A 12,258-nucleotide genomic window follows, 5' to 3' on the forward strand; every position below is an offset into this window, starting at 1 on the left:
AACGTACGTCTGGGGTTTGTTGTTTGTCTTGTTCAGAGAAGAATTGCCTGGTATTTCGGTGCTGGACTGTCAGTGGGCAGGATCAGACTGATATGCTACAGGATATTTTTTTCTCTGTGAAAAGGCATAGTGTGCAAAAAGAGACTGCACCCTGAGTGGCACTGGCCTTGTGGACAAGCACGGAAGTTTTTCTAGCTATTGTTCTGTCTCAGTGAGTGCGTCTCTCTATTCTCTTGAGCAACTGTGCATGCGCCAATGGTCAGTGATGGCATCCCACCAGGGACAGACTAAAAAGCAAAGTGATATGTGTTAAATTGCAGCTGAGCATAACCCAGAGTAACATGCACCTGTCAGACTGTTATAATCCACCACATAATGACTAGCTTATCTTCGTTATTGAGACCTTATAGTAGCAATGCTAAAACAGATAAAGAAGCAGTTAAACACAGCCTACGTGTGTAATAAACTTGTACTTTCCATGCGTAAATACAATGCGTGAGAATAAGCCGTAGTCCATTGAATATTATTAACATCCCTTATACTAGAGGATTACTCAACCTATTCAGCATATATGATACCGCTCACAATGGGAATCACTGTGTCATCAGGTGTATCTGATAGGACATTGCTATGTCCTGTAGGCACATCATTATGTTAAGTGGAAAATATGAGCAATAAAGATAGCCAATTTATGTCATTGGAACCAGCTGATATGTGTCAATGCAAAAAATGTCAGTGAGCTGTAGCCAATTACACCAACTGTTATAACTATTTTTCATAATCATAAATCACTCAACCCACGTACCAGATATACAGTGGGGCAAAAAAGTATTTAGTCAGCCACCAATTGTGCAAGTTCTCCCACTTAAGAAGATGAGAGAGGCCTGTAATTTTCATCATAGGTATACCTCAACTATGAGAGACAAAATGTGGAAACAAATCCAGACAATCACATTGTCTGATTTGGAAATAATTTATTTGCATATTATGGTGGAAAATAAGTATTCGGTCATCTACAAACAAGCAAGATTTCTGGCTCTCACAGACTCTTCTTTAAGAGGCTCCTCTGTCCTCCACTCATTACCTGTATTAATGGCACCTGTTTAAACTTGTTATCAGTAAAAAAGACACCTGTCCACAACCTCAAACAGTCACACTCCAAACTCCACTATGGTGAAGACCAAAGAGCTGTCGAAGGACACCAGAAACAACATTGTAGACCTGCACCAGACTGGGAAGACTGAATCTGCAATAGGCAAGCAGCTTGGTGTGAAGAAATCAACTGTGGGAGCAATAATTAGAAAATGGAAGACATACAAGACCACTGATAATCTCCCTCAATCTGGGGCTCCACGCAAGATCAGTAACACACTGCGCCGCCAGGGACTCAGATCCTGCAGTGCCACATGTGTCAGCCCTGCTTAAGCCAGTACATGTCCGGACCCATCTGAAGTATGCTAGAGAGCATTTGGATGATCCAGAAGTGGATTGGGAGAATGTCATATTGTCAGATGAAACCAAAGTAGAACTGTTTGGTGGAAACACAACTCGTCATGTTTGGAGGAGAGAGAATGCTGAGTTGCAACCAAAGAACACCATACCTACTGTGAAGCATGGGGGGGGGGCAACATCATGCTTTGGAGCTGTTTCTCTGCAAAGGGAATAGCACAACTGATCCGTGTACATGACAGAATGAATGGGGCCATGTATTGTGAGATTTTGAGTGCAAACCACCTTCCATCAGCAAGGGCATTGAAGATGAAATGTGGCTGAGTCTTTCAGCATGACAATGATCCCAAAAACACTGCCCGGGCAACAAAGGAGTGGCTTCGTAAGAAGCATTTCAAGGTCCTGGAGTGACCTAGCCAGTCTCCAGATCTCAACCCCATAGAAAACCTTTGGAGGGAGTTGAAAGTCCGTGTTACCCAGCGACAGCCCCCAAACATCACTGCTTTAGAGGAGATCTGCATGCAGGAATGGGCCAACATACCAGCAACAGTGTGTGACAACCTTGTGAAGACTTACAGAAAACGTTTGACCTCTGTCATTGCCAACAAAGGATATATAACAAAGTATTGAGATGAACTTTTGATATTGACCAAATACTTATTTTCCACCATAATTTGCAAATAAATTCTTTCCAAATCAGACAATGTGATTGTCTGGATTTGTTTCCACATTTTGTCTCTCAGAGTTGAGGTATACCTATGATGAAAATTACAGGCCTCTCTCATCTTCTTATGTGGGAGAACTTGCACAATTGGTGGCTGACTAAATACGTTTTTGCCCCACTGTATGTGTGTTCATATTGAGCTCTAGTGTCAATAACCGGTGATCCAACCTCATAATGTACGTGTATCTATTCACGGAGAACTCGCTATCACACTAAATGTATATAATGGGAAAATCTTGCCCCCTATAGAAGTATATGTAAACAGCTGGCTCTCATTAAAGACAGCACAATTATATCTAATATGGCTGTGATATGTCATATACGTGTGTCAATCTACCAGCGCTAATTATATGTATTTAGTGTCTACTCTCATTAGGTGCATATCAAGCCACGAACTTCCAACCTAGCCGGCTTATACAAATATATACCACCTACTGTATGTATAGAGCTTTCCTTATTGACAGTACCTACAACAAAAGATATGTACCTTAAGCTGAGATCTATGAACACATAGGTAAAGCAATTGTCATTTACTGGTATTAGCTCATACCCATAAGTGCATATCTCATAACCATAACAAGTCATAACTTTTCTATACTTAGCCATATCGATATTGCAAGGCAATATCCCAATCTGGTCCCTTCTTGTCACGTATTCAATAATACTGGTTATATATATAGGTCCACATTGATCTATTAACATTTATCTTGTCATCACATAGAGTACATAATAGTCATATCTAACTTCATAGATAGCAGTATTAAATTATCACACCCAATAACAGTAGTAAGCAATCTGGTGTTTACATGTATAAATACAAAGATATTGTTGTCACATTCAGACTTATCAGTTGAGTTAAAAAATAAACATCATTACATTTCATGCACAGAACCATAGATCCACCTTAAAGAAAGCATTGCAGATCCATATTAGTGTTAAGTCCCCTAGGTATTAGGGTCTGCAAGGTAAATATCCACATGCTTTCCTTCTGTAATAGGAGCCTAGCCTGGTCACCCCCCCCCCCCCAGATAGAGGGGGGACATGATCAATGATCAAACTACTTGAGATCTGATGCAGAGTGTTTGGCCACAAGGTAATGCTTGGCGATAGGTTGGTCAGCCTTACCAGTTTCTAAAGCATTCCTGATACCACACCTGTGATTGGTCATACGTGTTCTAAGATCATCATTGGTTTTACTAACTTAATAAAGTCCACAGCTACAGTGTAAGAGATAGACCACATATCTAGTGGTACAGGTCAATTGGTACCTGGTGTTGAACCTTTGATTTGTCCAAGGGTGTGTGAAAAACTTGCCTTGAGTCAGGCAGTTGGACGTTGTATACCCACTGCATCTGTAGCATCCATTCTTTGGTACTCCAAGCCAGGTTCCAGGGTTACAACTTGCTTTGAAGTCTGGACGCATCAGAATGTCACGTAGGGATCTACCCCTCCTGTAGCCTACTCTTGGTACTTCATATTGTGTCAGTGGTAGTTGATGATCATTTTTTACAGTTTCACAATTCTTCTTGAAGATAGAGGGTACCTGCCATTTATCTGGCATGTAGGTAGTTACAAACTTTAATCTTTTCTCCTCTGTATCATCCTTGGTGTCTTTCCGTAGTGCCTCCTCTTGGGTGAGTTCCATTAGCTCATTCATAGTAGAGCCTAGATTCTTCTCATGGTAGCCCCTGTCCTTAAATTAGTTTTTTGAGTGCTGGGGGGTGACAGCAATCCGCCCTGAGCAGGGAATTTCTGTCCATCTCCTTACCAAAGAGGGTAGTCTCCAAATTATGTTCCTTTTTAAAGATCCTTAGATCCAGAAAATCAATACTTGTTTTGGAGTAAGTCATCTTGAATTTAAGGTTGTCAAGGGTTTCATTTAGGATCTTAAACCAGTCTTCCAGCTCACTTTCTGTTCCTGAGCAGATTAGAAATAAGTCATCATTATACCGCCTGAACAGATGGATCCTTGGATCCTTAAAGCATTCAGTCCTCCTGTTTTCGAACTAGGACATGTATAGGTTCACATACGATGGGGCCACATTCGACCCCATCGCCGTTCCTGCCATCTGTAGGTAATTCTTCTGCTCAAACTTAAAATAGTTTAAGGTAAGGCAATATTCCAATAGCTGAATTAACACCTCTGAGGGTGGGCCAATGTATGGATACCGATTCAAATGGCTTAGTGTAGCTGTCAAGCCTTCTTCATGGGGAATTACTTCTTTCAATAGTTTGATCAATTATATTGAGTCAAGTAAAAATAAAAGCACATTTCGTACCAAGGGTTGAAGAAAGCTGTCCACAAAACTGGCCACTATTTGTAACAGTGATCCTCTGGCTGAGATGATAAGGAGTGCTGGGGGTTGTACTGGATTCTTATGAACTTTTGGCAGAGTGTAGATGATTGGTATAACTGGATATTCCACTACCAGAAAGGCTTTATTAGCGGGACTGATGTACCCCATGTCCATAACTGTTGTTATATATCCATCAATACGTTCTTTGAACATCTTAGTGGGATCCCCCGATAATTTCTTATAGGTCTTAATGTCAGACAGTTGTCCCAGGATCTCTTGTTGGTAATCCTTGTAATTCATCAGGATAAGGGCACCACCCTTATCAGCTTCCCTGATGACTATATTAGGATTTTTCTTGAGTGCATCCAGTGCCTGCCATTCTGGTGCTGTCAGATTCTTCCTGACCTCTGCCTTATGGCTATTGCAAGAGTCATAAATCTGTTCTGTTAACATTCTTGAGAAAGTCCCAATGCTGGCATTCATGCTTTTGGGGTCAAAAGTGCTCTTCCCACTGAACTTATCATGTTCGATGCCTGTATCTTTGAAATATTCTTGCAGTTTCAAAGCTCTATTGAACTTGAAAATATCAATGTGGAGATCAAAATTGTCAGCGACTGTAGTAGGCACAAAAGTAAGTCCTTTTTCTAGGATTCTCTCCTCCATCTCAGTAAGCTGGTGGTCACTGAGGTTTATAATATCTCCTCCACTGCCGTGGTGGTCTCACCCGGCCTCTTTCTGCTGTGCCTCCCCCTTCTTGTGAACCGCCTGCCTCGTTTTTTGAGTGGGTTGTCATGCCATAGTTATTTGGTTGTGGGATTGTTGCAGATTGCTGTGCTTCATTACCTGAACTCTGGTCAGAGCTGTCCACAGTAGTTAGATTGCAAGGTTTATAGACTCTTTGTCTGCGGGGTCTCATGGCTCTCCTGTCCTCTGGACCCAGTGTCCACTTGTAAACCCTCTTCTCTCTATAGTCAGCAATGACTGCCTCCTATTTGCTCTCTTTAAAGCTCACTAGTTCTTTCTCATATTCCTCAATCTGCTTTTTCAGATTGTCAAGCCAATTTTCATCTTTATTCTGTATTAGTATGTGCATTCGGGTACTCTCAAATACCTGTAATTCAGTTTCATATTGTTTTAGTACTTGTGCCGTTTCTTCAATTACAAGAAGCATTAGGTCAAGGGAGTACTTGTTTAGAATGTCACACCATTTATTACAAAATACTATATTGTGTCTTCCGATGGTAGGGACATTTCTAATACGAAAACCCCTGGGAATGTACCTTTTGCGATGGTATTCAGACAGGTATCATCCATGTAGTTTAAAATCAATCACTCTTTTCTTCAGTTTTAATACATGTGTAAATAGGTGGGCAGGCCGCTCCCTTTTACGCCATTGGAATGCCAGTGTGCAGTCTCACTTCGGATTGTCACTGCATGGTGTGGGGTATAAATATGGGGTAAGTCTATAACATGTAACATGTTTTTTATGGTCTGAGGAAGGGGTTAAACTCTCTGAAACTTCACTAATAAAGAAATGTATTGCATCAATACCGGTGAGTGCCTTTCTATTGAATTGACTGTATTTGGATGTAAAAGAGCACACTGGAAGCTGCTATCAAGTTGGGAGTGCTGGTCTGTGGTTTAAGGATTATATATATATCTATATATAACACTAGACTGTAAAATAATTACAGTACATACTTAGTAAAACACATTATTAAATATTACGATTGAATAAAAATGTTTTTTTTTCCTTGTTTTCAGGTGTTTGAGTGGAAAGGGCTCCAAAGTATGTACTGTAATTATTTTACATTCTAATGTTTTTCACAAAATGCAAAATGCTCTATGTATTTTTAAATACATATTCCTATACAAATGTATATATACCAATGCATAGAGTCCCTGTCAATCTGCACACTATTCACTGCACTCTGGTGTTTTTCCTCTCCTGTAACTCTCTTTCGGTATGTTAATAGAGTCCCTGTCAATCTGCACACTATTCACTGCACTCTGGTGTTTTTCTTCTCCTGTAACTCTCTTTTGGTACGTGAATAGAGTCCCTGTCAATCTGCACACTATTCACTGCACTCTGGTGTTTTTCCTCTCCTGTAATTCTCTTTTGGTACATGAATAGAGTCCCTGTCAACCTGCACACTATTCACTGCACTCTGGTGTTTTTCCTCTCCTGTAACTCTCTTTTGGTATGTGAATAGAGTCCCTGTCAATCTGCACACTATTCACTGCACTCTGGTGTTTTTCCTCTCTTGTAACTCTCTTTTGGTACGTGAATAGAGTCCCTGTCAATCTGCACACTATTCACTGCACTCTGGTGATTTTCCTCTCCTGCAACTCTCTTTTGTTATGTGTATATGTATATAGAGCAAATGATTTTAGGTTGTTAATTTAGTCCTACATTTGTTGTACTGTTATCAAATGTCTTACTTCTAATGTTTTGTTAATTACCATGTGATGTTCAATCCTTATCAATACTTGCTATTATTCTAAACTTTATAGCTGTCTTATGCCATAGTTTTAACCTCCTCCAAATTGTATTGTCTGTTTACTTAACATCTCACCCTGACCAGACCAGAATCTAACTTTCCAATTGGCCTTTCAAATTGTCTTTGATTAGCAATCAACTAAATTTAGTGGACTCAGCTGACTGCCCTGCCTGTATATATTTCAAACTCGCTCGGGAGGTGCATTGCACAGGGTGCATTGCCTAAGCAGTGTACATTGTAACCATAGCATATGTTGTCATTTTCAAAATGAACATTTTATAAGTGAGACAATAACAATAGAATTATACAAGAATTCAACAAGGATTGGGCAAGGGGCAATACAAAAGGCAAGTACTTTTGTAATATTATGTTTTATGTACCTCATTGTTTCCTTATGCAACTGCTACTGTAATACTGTGTCTTATGTGTTTAATTGGTTCCCACTTTTGTAAAAATGCTCAATATATTCACATTCCTTTTTTGCTGCCTCTTGTCTCTATAACAAAATACATTATTCAATTACTCTTTCTTTCTCTCCACCTGCACTGCTCATTAGCCCATCTCTCTTAAACTCACCTTACTTTTGTACTCATGAACTTTACCTATTCCTAAACACTCTCTCTCCCCCCTGCACCTCGTCTCAAAAACAGTCTCATTACTGCAAATCTGTATCTCATCTCATGTCTCTCTCCCTCTTGATTTTACTAACTGCTGGTGACATCTCCCCTAGTCCTGGTCCCCAACAACTACCTAGCTGTGCACATCCATGTGTACCGTCCCATAGACTCAGAAAACAAAACTCTGCCAACCTTACTCACATTCCTCTTGAATCAAAAGCCACTACCCCTTTCACTTGTGCACTCTGGAACTCTCGCTCTGTTTGCAACAAGCTCAATTCTACATGACCTCTTTATCTCTTACTCCCTCAACCTTCTGGCCCTAACAGAAACCTGGCTCTCTCTCCTAGACAAAGCATCCACTGCTGCTATGTCACATGGGGGTCTCCACTTCAGCCACACTCCTAGGTCTGGTAATAGACAAGGAGGTGGTGTAGGTATTTTACTTTCCTCTCGTTGCACCTTTCAACAAATACAACCCATCTCTTTCCTCATTCAAAACCCACATGATTTGCTTATTCTCTCCTCTCTCTATAAGTGTTGCAGTCATATACCACCCCTTGGCTCCTCAAATCAATTTCTAGATAACTTGGCTGCCTGGCTCCCTTATTTCCTTTCTTCAGACACTCCTGCCCTCATTCTTGGCAACTTCAACATCCCTCTTGATAATCCCATTGCCTCATCTGCAAAACAACTTCTGCAACTCACTTCCTCTTTTGGTTTGTCACAATGGACTGATTCTCTGACTTACACAGACGTCACTCCCTTGACCTGATCTTTAGCTATTTATGCACTCTCTCAAATTTCACAAACTCCCCCTTTCCTCTTCCTGACCACCATCTCCTTACTTGAAACATATCATCCCTCCCTACAACTTTCCCTCCTTCTACTCCTCACACCAAACTTCACAGAAGAATTATGTCATTCGATCAGCAACAGCTTGCTAATTCCCTCAAACCTCTTCTCTCATCCTTCTCCTCCTTTTCCTGCCCTGACCAATCTATCTGCCACTATAATACCACCCTTACATCCGTCCTTGACAATCTGGCCCCTCCTACCATAGCTCGGAAATCACACACTCATCCTTAGCCCTGGCATACTCCTCTGACACGGTACCTACACAGATGTTCCCGTACTGCTGAGTTCAGCTGATTTTCTTTATTGCAAATACTATTCTGCCCTTTATCTCCATAAGCAACACTACTTCTCTACTCATCCCAAATCTTTCTTCAATCCCAAAATGTATTTTCTCCACTTTCAATGCTCTTCTCCGCTCTCCCCCACCTCCTAATACAACTTCTCTGTCAGCTCAAGACTTTGCCAGCCACTTAATTAACAAAATCGACTCCATCAGAAACGAAATCAGCTCTCAACATAATTCCATTCTCTCACCCCCTCAAATGCTCTCAATCAACTACAACCCACATAACCTGAAACTTAGCTCATTCTCCCCTGTTACTGAGGAAGAGGTTTCGGCATTTATTCTGCGCTCTCACCTCACTTCCTGTCCCCTTGACCCTATCCCCTCACAGCTACTCCCCTCCCTCTCTGCTACCCTTACCCCTATACTCACACACATGTTCAACCTCTCCTCAGCACTGGTATATTTCCCTCATCTCTGAAACATCCACTGGTCACACCTATCCTCAAAAAACCTTCCCTTGATCCTACCTCCCCATCCAACTACCGCCCTATTTCCCTCATCCCTCTTGCCTCAAAGCTTCTTGAAAAACTAGTATAGGCATGCCTATCCCATTTCCTTACATCAAACTCCCTCCTTGACCACTGCAACCTCGATTTTGTCCCTATCACTCCACAGAGACAACAATTGTTAAGGTTACCAATGACCTAATCAAAAGGCCACTTTTCTCTGCTTATCCTCCTTGATCTGTCCGCAGCCTTTGACATGGTTGACCACCCTCTTTTGCTCCAAACCCACCAATCCTTTGGCATCTGTTACACAGCCCTTTCATGGCTCTCTTCCTACCTGTTAAACTGAATATTTAGTGTAGCCTTCTCTGGGGCCTCCTCTGCCCCGTCACCACTTTCTGTCGGAGTACCACAAGGCTCTGTCCTCGGTCCCCTTCTCTTCTCAATCTACACATCATCACTAGGTTTCTTAATAAAGTCCCACGGTTTTCAATATCATTTATATGCTGACGACACCCAAATCTACTTCTCTGCACCAGACCTATCTCCTTCCTTGCTAACCTGTGTCACTAACTGTCTTTCTCACATCTCTTCCTGGATGTCCTCTCTTTAAATCAAGCTAAATATCTCTAAAACTGAGCTCGTTATTCTCCACCCCCTTCTTCCAAAATATCCACCCCCAATCTCTCTATAACTGTTGACAACTCCATCATTACCCCTACCCCACATGCCGATGTCTCGGGGGTCACATTTGACTCAGATCTTTCCTTCACTCCTCGCATTCAGTCCTTGGCTAAAGCCTGCCTTTTAAATCTTAAAAACATCTCTAAAATTAGACACTTCCTTACATAAGACACAACTAAGATTTTAATCCACTCTCTCATCCTCTCCCGCCTCGATTACTACAACTCTGTCCTCTCTGGTCTCCCCACCTGCCACCTATCTCCTTTACAATCCATAATGAAGGCCTCTGCCAGGCTTATCTTCCTTACACGTCGCTCTTCATCTGTTGCACCTCTCTGCCAATTCCTTCACTGGCTTCCTCTTACTTCTAGGATCAAACACAAAATTCTTACTCTGACATACAAAGCCCTCAACTGCACTGCTCCCCCCTATACAGTGGGGAAAAAAAGTATTTAGTCAGCCACCAATTGTGCAAGTTCTCCCACTTAAGAACATGAGAGAGGCCTGTAATTTTCATCATAGGTATACCTCAAATATGAGAGACAAAATTTGGAAACGAATCCAGACAATCACATTGTCTGATTTGGAAAGAACTTATTTGCAAATTATGGTGGAAAATAAGTATTTGGTCAATATCAAAAGTTCATCTCAATACTTTGTTATGTATCCTTTGTTGGCAATGACAGAGGTCAAACGTTTTCTATAAGTCTTCACAAGGTTGTCACACACTGTTGCTGGTATGTTGGCCCATTCCTGCATGCAGATCTCCTCTAGAGCAGTGATGTTTTGGGGCTTTCGCTAGGCAACACAGACTTTCAACTCCCTCCAAAGGTTTTCTATGGGGTTGAGAGCTGGAGACTGGCTAGGCCACTCCAGGACCTTGAAATGCTTCTTACGAAGCCACTCCTTCATTGCCCGGGCGGTGTGTTTGGAATCATTGTCATGCTGAAAGACCCAGCCATGTTTCATCTTCAATGCCCTTGCTGATGGAAGGAGGTTTGCACTCAAAATCTCACAATACTTGGCCCCATTGATTCTTTCATGTACACGGATCAGTCGTCCTATTCCCTTTGCAGAGAAACAGCCCCAAAGCATGATGTTGCCACCCCCATGCATCACAGTAGGTATGGTGTTCTCTCTCCTCCAAACACGACAAGTTGTGTTTCTACCAAACAGTTCTACTTTGGTTTAATTTGACCATATGACATCCTCCCAATCCACTTCTGGATCATCCAAATGCTCTCTAGCATACTTCAGACAGGCTCGGACATGTACTTGCTTAAGCAGGGGGACACGTCTGGCACTGCAGGATCTGAGTCCCTGGCGGTGTAGTGTGTTACTGATGGGAGCCTTTGTTATGTTGGTCCCAGCTCTCTGCAGGTCATTCACTAGGTCCCCCCGTGTGGTTCTGGGATGTTTGCTCACTGTTCTTATGATCATTTTGACCCCACGGGGTGAGATCTTGCGTGGAGCCCCAGATCGAGGGAGATTATCGGTGGTCTTGTATGTCTTCCTTTTTCTAATTATTGCTCCCACAGTTGATTTCTTCACACCAAGCTGCTTGCCTATTGCAGATTCAGTCTTACCAGCCTGGTGCAGGTCTACAATGTTGTTTCTGGTGTCCTTCGACAGCTCTTTGGTCTTCACCATAGTGGAGTTTGGAGTGTGACTGTTTGAGGTTGTGGACAGCTGTCTTTTATACTGATAACAAGTTCAAACAGGTGCCATTAATACAGGTAATGAGTGGAGGACAGAGGAGCCTCTTAAAGAAGAAGATACAGGTCTGTGAGAGCCAGAAATCTTGCTTGTTTGTAGGTGACCAAATACTTATTTTCCACCATAATATGCAAATAAATTCTTTCCAAATCAGACAATGTGATTGTCTGGATTTGTTTCCACATTTTGTCTCTCATAGTTGAGGTATACCTATGATGAAAATTACAGGCCTCTCTCATCTTCTTAAGTGGGAGAACTTGCACAATTGGTGGCTGACTAAATACTTTTTTTCCCCACTGTATCTCAGGTCTTGTCTCCAGATACTCTCCCTCCCGTCCCCTTCACTCTGCTCATGGCCTCCTACTCTCCTCCTCTCTTGTTACCTCATCACACTCCCATTTACAGGACTTCTCCAGACTGGCTCTCATCTTGTGGAACTCTCTGCCTTGCTCCACAAGACTCTCCCCTAGTTTTGAAAGCTTCAAGCGCTCCCCAAAGACTCTACTGTTCAGGGATGCATACAACCTACGCTAACCATTATTATACCAGTTCCTCTCCTCCATCGCTATCCCCTGAACCCCCTTAGCATGTAAGCCTAAGAGTCCAGCTGTTTGTAGATC

Source organism: Bombina bombina, chromosome 6 (genome assembly GCF_027579735.1).
Source record: "Bombina bombina isolate aBomBom1 chromosome 6, aBomBom1.pri, whole genome shotgun sequence".
Classification (NCBI taxonomy): domain Eukaryota; kingdom Metazoa; phylum Chordata; class Amphibia; order Anura; family Bombinatoridae; genus Bombina; species Bombina bombina.